We start from the raw sequence: 12,500 nt of genomic DNA, 5'->3' as shown, positions 1-12,500 counted from the left end.
CAGCGCCGCCTTGACTGGCTTCTGTGCCGGTGGCACGTAAAAAGCACCAACTGATCGTGGCCATTGCCAGCCTCGCCTGGCACCTGTGCCGGTGGCACTTAAAAACCACCCACTACACTCACGGAGTGGTTGGTGTTAGGAAGCAGAGGTCGTGGGGGAGCATCGTAGCCATGTGTTGAAAGGAATTGTTCGAGGTTTGAATAATTCACCTCGGGAAACATGGGTGTTTTGTTCAACATCCTTAAGCAATCCTTATTCAGGGACCTTTTGAGCGGGATGGGTTACTCGACCAGAAGAAAATTCTAACTGGGCCCCACCTGCAAGGTCATGTGCTGTTTATCTCGATATGAGATCACCATGTCGCGCACATATGGTTGTGATGCATGTGCCTGGTGTACCCTTATCAGACGGGTAGTCATGATGGGTATACTGGGCTTCGTACATTTTACCCCAGTGTGACTTTGATGGCATGAACTGCTCTCTCACCCAATCTCTCTATATATAAAGCACTGGGGTCGATGTAATCGACTTAATCCCATTGTCTGTCCTTGTTTGTCCCCTCTCAGTCATAATAATAACAACCCTTTCTATTGAAGATACAAGGCTGCCCCTTTTCCCCAGCATTTCATTTTATGAAATGAAAGGATGAGAGGCAAAGTTGACCTCAGTGGAATTTGAACTCAGAACATAGAGACGTGGGTTTTGGGCGGGGGGTATACCACTGAGCATTTCACCCATTGTGCTAATGAGTCTGCCATCTCACTGCCTTTCAACAACAACAATAATAATCTTTATATATAAAAGAGAGGTTGTGTGAGAGTCTGTCTCCTCCGATTTAGATTCCTAACTACTCCCACATTTTGTGGTGCAGTGTAACCAAAACCGGGTATCTTATAGTCGAGATTCATATCGAGCCCTTCTGGGTATTAGCGCGCGTCAACGATGAGTCTACGGTTAAAAAAAAAAAATTACCATCAATTTTTCCCATTTTTAATGCATTTTTGGCATATATAAGGGAAGTAACTCTCTAAAAAATTATTATTAAATCTCAGAACGTAAAAAGCTACAGTAACACCCCCCCTTTGTGGTTAGCCATATTGAGATGGCTATTATACTTTACATCTCTAAAAATGCTTATATAGTTATTTCCCTTACAAACCCGAGCAACGCCGGGCGATACTGCTAGTACTAATTATGATTATAATGAGTCAAGGTATTTGAAGAAGTCGTTTAGATCAGAGCTAAACAAACAATGGAGGAAGATTAAAAGAATTTAATCAAAATGGTTGACTGAGCAAGGAATGTGGTTATGTTACATGCAGGGTTGCATGGCATTTTGTGTTTCGGCTCCTTGCACTCTTAAGTTCAAATCCCACCAAGGTCAGCTTTGCCTTTCGTCTTTTCAGGGGTTGATATAAAGGAAGAACAAATGTACCAGTACAGGGCTGATGGGTGGGTAGTTGGGACTATATGGGGGCCAAATGCCTTTTGGTATTTGATCTGTCTCTTTGGGTTCTGAGTTCAAATCCTGCATTGGCTGCCACCATGGGGTACCTACCGTGGACCCTACTGTGTTGCAGACATTTGAGATGGGTCTCCAGTTTCCAAATAGCTTCCTCCCTCCATACTTCCCCCTCCATACATGCCCCCCACCACTACCACCACTAGTCGCAGACAATCTTTAAAGGGTCACAACTACTCCTGTTCCTCCTCACAAAAAACTTAAGGAGAAAAACCCATCATCATCCATTGTGGAAGATCTTCGTTATCATCATCATCATCATCATCATTGTTACTATACTCCTTTACTTGTTTCAGTCATTTGGCTGTGGCCATGCTGGAGCACCGCCTTTAGTCGAAGAAATCGACCCCAGGATTTAGGATGATGATAATGATGATGATGATGATGGTGATAAGAGATAGTTGTAAAGCAAAACTTAAGTGGTTTGAGGTTCCAGGGTCACCACCGCCACTACTACTATCACCACCATCACCACCACAACCTCCACACACCACCACCTTCACACAGCACCACTACCACCACAAACACTCACACACCACCACCACTGTGGCCTTGGGCTCTTATCAGTTGACTGATAAACCATTAACACACCATGTTGGTGTATCATCACACACTTTACACACACACAAACATATTCAAACATATAGATAAGTACATCAATATACAACTTTATCTTTCAATGGATATAGAATTATACATATTCCCCATGTATGTGAATATATATATATATCATCATCATCATCATCATTGTTTAATGGCTTCTTTCCATGCTGGCATGGGTTTGGACAATTTGACTGAGGACTGGTGAGCCAAGAGGCTGCACCAGGCTCCAGTCTTGATCTGGCAGTGTTTCTACAGCTGGATGCCCTTCCTAACGCCAACCACTCCGAGAGTGCAGTGGGTGCTTTTATGTGCCACTGGCACGAGGGGCAGTCAGGCGGTACTGGCAACGGCCATGCTTAAATGGTGTTTTTTTTACGTGTCACCTGCACAAGAGCCATTCCAGCGGCACTGGCAATGACCTCGCTCGAATGTTTTGTTCATGTGCCACCGGCACAAGTGACACTAAGGCGACGCTGGTAAAACTCAAATGGTGCTTTTATGTGCCACTGGCACGAGGGCCAGTCAGGTGGTACTGGCAATGGCCAGTACAGGCGGCGAGCTGGCAGAATCGTTAGCACGCCGGACGAAATGCGTAGCCGTATTTCGTCTGACGTTACGTTCTGAGTTCAAATTCCGCCGAGGTCGACTTTGCCTTTCATCCTTTCTGGAACGATAAATTAAATACCAGTTATGCACTGGAGTCGATGTAATCGACTTAATCCCTTTGTCTGTCCTTGTTTGTCCCTTCTATGTGCAGCCCCTTGTGGGTAGTAAAGAAATAGGTATTTCGTGTGCCGTTACGTTCTGAGTTCAAATTCCGCCGAGGTCGACTTTGCCTTTCATCCTTTCGGGGTCGATAAATAAAGTACCAGTTACGCACTGGGGTCGATATAATCGACTTAACCCCTTTGTCTGTCCTTGTTTGTCCCCTCTGTGTTTAGCCCCTTGTGGGTAGTAAAGAAATAGGTACTGGCAATGGCCACGCTCAAATGGTGCTTTTTACGTGCCACTTGCACAGGAGTCATTCCAGCGGCACTGGCAACGACCTCGCTCGAATGACTGAAACCAGTAAAAGAGTAATGTGGTGCCCCAGCATGGCCAATGATGAAATGAAAACAATGTCTTTATCGTGAGACACTCCAAACCCTTCGTCGTGTCACCCTGATAAAGTTGTTGTCGTCATCAACGTCGACGATGTTGTTTTGTGTCAAATCTGAAGGACAAAGAACAAACAAGGAGACATCCGAGACAAACAACCCGTGAGACTCAACGCCGCCGCCACCCTCTCTCTATCACTGTCTTCCCCTCTCTCTCTCTCTCTCTCTATCTGTCTCTCTCTGCCTCTCTCTCTCTCTCTTCTCTCTCTCCCCATCGCCACCTCAATCGATATGGGCCACGACGACAACATTACCTTTCCCCTTCCTCATCTGGTGTGTATGTGCGGGAGTGAGGGGGGGAATAGAATGAATCAATGCCGCCGCCACCCTCTCTTGCTCTGTATCTGTCTATCTCTCTGTCTATCTCTCTGTCTCTCTCTCTCTCTCTCTCCCCTTCCTAACGTGGTGTGTATGTGCGGGAGTGAGGGGGGGAAATAGAATGAATCGTCACCGCCGCCGCCCTCACTGTCTGTCTTTCTGGCCATACCTCCCTCTCTCTCTGTCTCTGTCTATCTCTATTTGACTGTCTATCTATCTATCTATCTGTCTTTCTCTCTCTCTCTCCCCATCGCCACCCTAATCGATATGGGCCACGACGACAATGTTACCTTTCCCTTCCTCATCTGGTGTGTGTATGTGCGGGAGTGAGGGGGGGGAATAGAATGAGTCGTCACCACCGCCGCCCCTCTCTGTCTGTCTCTCTCGCTTTCCCTCCCTCTTTGTCTATCTGTCTCTCTCTCTCTTTCCCCACCTGAATGTATCCTGATGAGGTGGAATATAATATACCGTTACCGCCACCACCACCACCCTGTCTTTCTTACTCTCTCGTTTTCTTTCTCTCTCTCTCTCTCTCTCTCTCCCTCCTCCGTCGCCACCATCTTCACCCGACTCGATGTGGGTAACGATGACACTCTTACCTTCCCCCGTCCTAATCTGGTGGAGGAGAGGGGTGGTAGAAGAGACCATACCGCCACCACCACCCTGTCTTTCTCTCTCTCTCTCTCTCTCTCTCTCTCCCTACTCCGTCGCCACCATCTTCACCCGAGTCGATGTGAGGCCACGGTGGCACTATCACCTTCCCCCGTCCTAATCTGCTGGGTGGAGATGGGGTGGTAGAATAGACCGCGCCGTCACCACCAACACTACCGCCACCTGTTTTATAAAGCCTGTTCACAAAGCTCCTCACACTACCCCCACCGCTATCACTCCCACCCTCTCACAGGAGGTCAACGCGAGGTTACCACAAGACATTCACACGAAACGCAATGTAGGACGATGGAAGGGGGGGGGGAAGACGTGGTGGGCATGGTTGGACTGCCTGTTTCGTTAGTTCATTGGACTAAATGCTTTAAAGTTTCTTCTCGCCCCCCCCCCATTTTTTTTACTTGCTTCAGTCATTAGACTACGGCCATTCGGGGGCACCGCCTTGAAGGATTTCAGTCGAAGAAATCGAACCCCAGGACTTATTCTTTGTAAGCCCAGTACTTATTCTATCGGTCATTTTTGCCGAACCGCTAAGTTAAGGGGAGGTAAACACACCAGCATCGGTTGTCAAGCGATGTTGGGGGACCAACACGCACACACACACATACACACACACACACACACACACACACACACATATATATATATATATATATATACACACACATATATACGAGGGGCTTCTTTCAGTTTCCGTCTACCAAATCCACTCACAAGGCTTTGTTTAGCCCGAGGCTATAGCAGAAGACACTTGCCCAAGGTGCCACGCAGTGGGACTGAACCCGCAACCATGTAGTTCGCAAGCAAGCTACTTACCACACAGCCTACGTATGTTCATATATATTTATGTGTGTATATTCGCCTGAATGTATGTGTGTGTATATAGGCATGTATGTATGCATGCAGACATACACAAACGAAAAGACATCTCAATATATTTTTAATTTGTTGACGAGGAAAAAGCAATTTTCCAAAGTACAAATTTTACAGAATTTTGGCGGGGTAGGGGATACGGGTGGGTGCGCATAAGGGTGACGACCTCTTGTTTGAATATCTGGGGCAACACTTACACCCTGCTACTAGTACTACTACTACTACTATGAATACCACCACCACTACCACTATGACTGTTAAGAAATGGGAGGAGGTGAAAAGGAGAGGAAGGAGAGGAGAGGAAAAGAAGAAGAAAGAGGAAGAAGAAGAATGAGAAGAGGAGGAGGAGGAAGGAGAATTATTTGAAATTGAGGCAGAAAGCCTTTCAGTTTCAGGACAAGGGGTAATTTGAAACCCCCAACTGCAGCACCTGAAATTATAATGATTTCAAATTTTGGCAAAAGACCAGGTTCAAGGGAGGTGGGGGTCAGCCAGTTACATCAGCCCCAGTGTGCAACTGGTACTTATTTTATCAACCCCGAAAGGACGAAAGGCAAAGTTGACCTGGGTGGGATTTGAACTCAGAATGCCAAAGACTGACAAAATGCCACTAAACATTTTACCTGGTGCTGTCTTTTACTTGTTTCAGTCATTTGACTGAGGCCATGCTGGAGCACCGCCTTTAGTGGAGCAAATCGACGACCCTAGAACTTATTCTTTGGAAGCCTAGTACTTATTCTATCGGTCTCTTTTTGCCAAACTGCTAAGTTACGGAGACATAAACACACCAGCATCGATTTTCAAGTGATGTTGGGTGACAAACATATACACACACATACATATATATATACATATATATACCAGCATCAGTTGTCAAGCGATGTTGAGGGGACAAACACAGACACTCAAACATATACACACACATACATATATATATATACATATACATATACATATATACAACGGGCTTCTTTCAGTTTCTGTCTACCAATCCACTCACAAGGCTTTGGTCAGCCCGAGGCTATAGTAGAAGACACTTGCCCAAGGTGCCACACAGTGGGACTGAACCCAGAACCATGTGGTATATGTATGATTGTATGCATGTGTTATGTGAGCCTTAAGGATGGCAATGGTGTTAATATTCATATAAAACATTTGAGAGAAGAATGGAATTCTAACCATTGTTTCTGATTTAGGTACAGAGCCGAAATTTTGAGGGGAGGGTCCATAGTTGATTAAATCAACCCCTGTGCAAGACACTTAACCACTCTTTTCAACCATGGAGGGATAAAAAAGCAAATTTAGCTATGGCAGAATTTGAACTTAGAATATAAATAATTGGAAGAAATATCACAAAACCTTTTTTTTTTATGAATCTAATGATTCTGCCAGCTTAGAATGGAATTACAGTAGAAGACCACGTTGTGTGGGGTGGAGTGTAAAATTTAGGGCTCAGAGATTTGGTGAGTTAAAGTGTGACTGGGGGTGGGGGTTAACCCTAGTGTTGCAATATTTCTGTTGAAATTCAGTTTTTCGTTTCCAGAAATTTCGAAAATTTAGCATAATAACTTTGTCGTTAATTAATTAACCTGGTGTTTGAAACATGAATTATCATGAAATTATGATAAAAGGTCTTAATTTGGATCACATTAAAACAAGAAGTTTACATCATATAATCAGTGGGGATGGTCTCAGATGGATCGGTATGAAAAGGGTTAAAGAAGCTATCAAGCAACATGACCAAGCGAGACCCACCCACATCTGCTGAAAGTCTCTGGTACCCAGGGAAGCTATCTGCTACCCAGGTTGTGTACACAGAACCAATACGGTCCCTATATTACATACAGCCCTTAATCTTTTTGTTACCATGTCTTTATTGACATACACTGACTTTGTTCCTATTAATTTGGAAATTAACGAAGAATTTACTAAAACACTTTTGTCATTAATTAATCAGGTGTTTAGAAACATAGGTTACCTTGGAATTTTGATAGAAGGTTTTAACTAAGATCACTTTAAAAGAGGAAGTTTGTATCGTAGAATCAGTGGGGGTGGTCTCAGGTGGATTGGTATGAAAAGGGTTAAAGAAGCTATCAACCAACACGGTAAACAGTACCCAGGGAAGCTATCTGCTACCCATGTTCTGTACACACAACCAGTATGGTCCCTATATTACATACAGGACCTTAAGCCATTTACTTACCATATTTCTGTTGAAATACACTTTGAAAATAATTAAGAATTTAGTAAAATAATTTCATCATTAATTAATCTGGTGTTTGGTATATGAAAATTTGGTGGAAGGTCTTTAATTCAAATCAGTTTAAACAGGAGGTTTTGATCATGGAACCAGTGGGGATGGTCTTAGATGGATTGGTATGAAAAGGGTTAAAGAAACTATGAAAAGACATGGTCAAACCAGACCCACCCATATCTACTAAAAATTTATATAAGCAGTACCCAACAGAACCTATATGGTCCCTATATTACATACGGGACCTTAAACCCTTTTGTTACCCTATTCCTGTTCAAATAGACTGCCTTCGTTTTAATTCTCTGCATATAGGCACAGGAGTGGCTGTGTGGTAAGTAGCTTGCTAACCAACCACATGGTTCCGGGTTCAGTCCCACTGCGTGGCACCTTGGGCAAGAGTCTTCTACTATAGCCTCGGGCCGACCAATGCCTTGTGAGTAGATTTGGTAGACGGAAACTGAAAGAAGCCTGTCGTATATATGTATGTGTGTATATATTTGTGTGTGTGTGTTTGTGTGTCTGTGTTTGTGTGTCTGTGTTTGTCCCCCTAGCATTGCTTGACAACCGATGCTGGTGTGTTTACGTCCCCGTCACTTAGCGGTTCGGCAAAAGAGACCGATAGAATAAGTACTGGGCTTACAAAAAAATAAGTCCCGGGGTCGAGTTGCTCGACTAAAGGTGGTGCTCCAGCATGGCCGCAGTCAAATGACTGAAACAAGTAAAAGAGTAAAAGAGAGTAATTAATTAATCTGGTATTTGTAACATTAATTAACATGAAATTTTAATGAAAGGTTTTAATTTCAATCACTTTGGAACAGGAAGTTTTGTATTACAGAATGAGTGGGGATGGTCTCAGATGGATTGGCATGAAATGGTTGAAAGATGCCATTATGGATCTAAGGTTAATGGTGTGGAATCTAAGGCTCAGCATGGGTGTGGGTGGGCAGGTGTTAGAGTTTAGTCTGAGAGATTTTACTCACCTTTTGCTTTAATTAAAGATGAAAGCCACAAGGTGGACGCTTCTTCATGTGTTGCTCAGCAGAAGAACAGAGGGGAAAGGTCGAAGGGGAAACGAGGGGACAGAACTCTGGTTGGCTTCTTTCTAATTGTTTTAGAGCAGTGTTTGGGTGAATGTGTGTGTGTGTGAATGAATATATATCAGTATATATATATGTGTGTGTGAGTGTATATGAATGTGTGTGTGTGTATATGGATGTATGTGTGTGTGTGTGAATGAATATATATCAATATATATATATGTGTGTGTGTGTGTGTATATGAATGTATGTATGTGTGTGTATGTATATGAATATATGTGTGTGTGTGAATATATATATAATATATATATATATATATATATATATATATATATATAAGTGTGTGTGTGGATAAAATGCATGTAGTTATTATTATTATGTACTTTATTCATGGATAAGATGGCAACCAGAGAATTTTGGCTTATTACAATTCAAACACGTGTGTGCTTGTATGTATATACATAGCATCTATTTACATATGTATCTCTATATGCATACACACACACACACACACACACACACACACACACAATATATATATATATATATATATATATGAGAGAGAGAGACAAATGTATAGAAAATATGTGTATATTTACTTAAGAGAAAGTGTTCAGAAAGAGGAGGTGTGTAGATACAAGAATGTTTTGGATATGTAAAATAATGTCATAGATATGTAATTTAGCGACAGTGGAATTTATAGGACTATAGGTATGTGTCTGTCTATAACACACACATATACGTCTATATTCTTTTGTTCTACTTCTTTGATTGTGGCTATACTGGGGCACCACTCTGTATACACACACACATGCACACACATATAAGTATGTTGGTATGCAAAAACTCACCTACACACACACAAATACACATATTTTTATTACACACACACAAATATATGCAAATATATAATAGCATAGTAAGTGTGGTAAGTAGCTTGCTTACCAACCACATGGTTCCAGGTTCAGTCCCACTGCGTGGCACCTTGGGCAAGTGTCTTCTACTATAGCCTTGGGCTGACCAAAGCCTTGTGAGTGGATTTGGTTGACGGAAACTGAAAGTAGCCCATCGTGTATATGTATACATCTCTCTATATATAAACGGCAGTTTGTCTGTGCGTGTTTCTGTGTGTCTGTTTGCTTGTACCCTCACCCTGACCACGGCTTTCAACTGATTCTGATGAAACTTGACACACACATAGCCCAATGTCTAATTCAAAACTAACGCAGCCAAAATTTTGAAAAGTTCCCCCAGTTCTGAAAAAATCGATAAAATTCGACATGGGGTCGAGAATCAGAAACACGAACCACAAACTGTCTAGGGGACGCAACTCCATCCTTTTTAACTCTCAAAAAAAATTTACCATCATTTTTTTCCATTTTTTTGCTATTTTTGGCTATAAAACTCTCTGAAAATGCTTTATAGTTATTTCCCTACAAACCTGAGCAACGCCGGGCGATACTGCTAGTATATATATATGTGTGTGTGTGCATGTTTGTGTGTCTGTATTTGTCTCCCCAACAATGCTTGACAACCGATGCTGGTATATATATGTGTTTGTGTGTCTCTGTGTTTGTCCCCTCAACATCTCTTGGCAACCAATGCTGGTGTGTTTACATCCCCATCACTTAGCGGTTCGGCAAAGGAGACCGATAGAATAAGTACTATGCTTACAAAGAATAAGTCCTGGGGTCGATTTGCTCGACTAAAAGGCGCTGCTCCAGCATGGCCACAGCCAAATGACTGAAACAAGTAAAAGAGTAAAAAGAGTAAAGAGTTACATATGCCAGTACCCCCCCACACACACACACACATGAACACACGTTAATCTGCATACAAGTATAAATGAGACAACCTTAAAGTGTTGAAGGAAGAGACGACATAGTGAACAGCTGTTTTGCTGATGCATGTACTCTTAAGGTAACAGAGTCATCTTGACACAAATGGGACAAGGTCACAGCTTTGCATCATCATTTAACCCTTTTGTTACCATATTTCTTCTGTTGAGATGCTCTGTGTTTCTTTCAATTGCTTTAAATATAACAAAGAATTTAGTAAAATAACTTAGTTATCCTTAAGCTAGTGTTAGGAATATAAATTGTGACTAAGGTTTGGTGGAAGATTTTAATTCAAAACTTATGAAAACAAGACATTTGTACTAAAGAGCCAGAGGTGGTTTCAGCCGGGTTGGTATCAAAAGGGTTAAGAATTGTTTCTCTATTATATATCTTAACCCTTTTGTTACCATATTTCTGTTGAGGTGCTCTGTGTTTCTTTCAATTAATTTTAAATATAACAAAGAATTTAGTAAAATAACTTAGTTATCATTCAGCTAGTGTTAGGAACATAAATTGTGACTAAGGTTTGGTGGAAGATTTTAATTCAGAACTTACGAAAACAAGACATTTGTACTACAGAGCCAGAGGTGGTTTCAGCCAGGTTGGTATCAAAAGGGTTAAGAATTTTTTTTATGCTGGCATGGGTTGGATGGCTTGACCAAAGCTGGTAAGTCCAGGAGTTGCACCAGGCTCCACTATGTTCCAGCTGGGTTTCTACATCTGTATGCCTGTCCTTCCTTAATGCCAGTCACTCTACAGAGTGTACTGGGTGCCCTCTGTGTGTCTCACAAGCACAGGGGCTTTTTACATGTCACTAGTATGGGTATCTTTTATGTGTCGGTGGAATGAGTGCCTTTTACGTGCCACCAACATGGGTGCCTTTTACATGTCACTGGTATGGGTTCCCTTTTATGTGCCACCAGTATGGGGGAGGGGGTCGATGCAATCAATTATCCTTCTTGTACCTATATAATTTCAGGCCTTGTGCCTATAGTAGAAAGAATTATTAATATTATCAATCATTCAAAAGTGGCAAGCTAGCATAATCGTTAGCATGCTGGGGGCTTTTCATCTGTTTTCACAGTTTGAGTTCAAATTTAGCCAAGGTCAACTTTGCCTTTTATCCTTTCAGGGACAATAAAATAAATACAACATGCTGGTACTTAGTTTATCGAAATTGCTGGCCTTGTGTCAAAATTTGAAATCATAGATGAAACGATAACATTCTCACATATATCTTATAAGACTAAAAAGAGGGACGACACATTAGGATGGTCCTTCTCCCAGTATTTCTCTCACCTTGCTTTGTTACATGTCGTGAAATGTCAGATGTCAGTTGGGGGGGGGGGCGATGCCCTCCACCCCCTACTGCACGGCAGAGTGCATTGAGGTCAGTCAGTGCAATGAGGTCAGAGAAATCTCATTGTGTCAAACTGATGACTGTCAGATTTGACAAAGAAATATGATGATGATGGTCGCTCCTGTGCATTTTGAGATTTTGATGTTTGAATGTTTGTCGGAGAGGATTTAAAGATGAAGAAAAAAAAATAGATTGTGTAAAAGAGAATACTTTTAAAAGAAAAAAACTTGCGTCCATTTGTGATGGATGTAATTTGAGTTCAGGTGTGGCTTTGGCTACGAACTCACAATGGGGTCACTGATGATTTTGATTTTGTCTGCGATTAGACAAATGTGTCTGTTGAATGCAAGACATTATTTCTTTAATTATTTATGCACCCTTTTCAAGCCTAGCCAGGCTCATGGGCCCGGTTTCCCGGTTTCTGTGGCAATCCATCGCAGCGTTACTCAAGAAACAAGAAGAAAGAGTGAGAGAAAGTTGGGGCGAAAGAGTACAACAGGGGTCGCCACCATCCCCTGCCGGAGCCTCTTACGATTATAAAGTCCAACACCCAAACTGTTAAGCCACATATCCCCACAACCTATTCATTGCCCCACAAAAAATATATGGTGCTGCAGCTATTCCAGAAATTATCATTCGGTGAAAGGTATTAGAATTACATTCAACAGCATAGGTGGACAAAGAAACTGTTTCTTACTTAAAATTGGTTATTTTTTATTATACTTCGTACACATTAAACTGTACTAAACTATATTTTATTTTATTTTATTTTATTTATGCACCCTTTTCAAGCCTAGCCAATCTCATGGGCCTGGTTTCCTGGTTTCTGTGGAGTATGTGTTCCCACCAGCTGGATGGGATGCCAGTCCATT

The 12,500-nt window shown here is 42.1% G+C and overlaps 2 protein-coding genes across 2 annotated transcripts in view; one reads left to right on the top strand and one right to left on the bottom strand.

Annotated features, from left to right (window-relative positions):
* Positions 1-8,512, bottom strand: part of LOC115226243 (acyl-CoA dehydrogenase family member 10) — a 59,600-nt gene extending 51,088 nt beyond the window's left edge. Inside the window, exon 1 of the mRNA XM_029797265.2 lies at positions 8,374-8,512. The gene's annotated coding sequence lies outside the window, so the exon portion shown is untranslated. The remainder of the gene's footprint in view (positions 1-8,373) is intronic.
* Positions 1-12,500, top strand: part of LOC115226244 (fructose-bisphosphate aldolase) — a 51,826-nt gene that overhangs the window by 2,219 nt on the left and 37,107 nt on the right. The window lies entirely within an intron of this gene.

This window comes from Octopus sinensis, linkage group LG29, assembly GCF_006345805.1.
Source record: "Octopus sinensis linkage group LG29, ASM634580v1, whole genome shotgun sequence".
NCBI classification, from domain to species: domain Eukaryota; kingdom Metazoa; phylum Mollusca; class Cephalopoda; order Octopoda; family Octopodidae; genus Octopus; species Octopus sinensis.
This window is presented reverse-complemented; position numbering and strand designations above follow the sequence as displayed.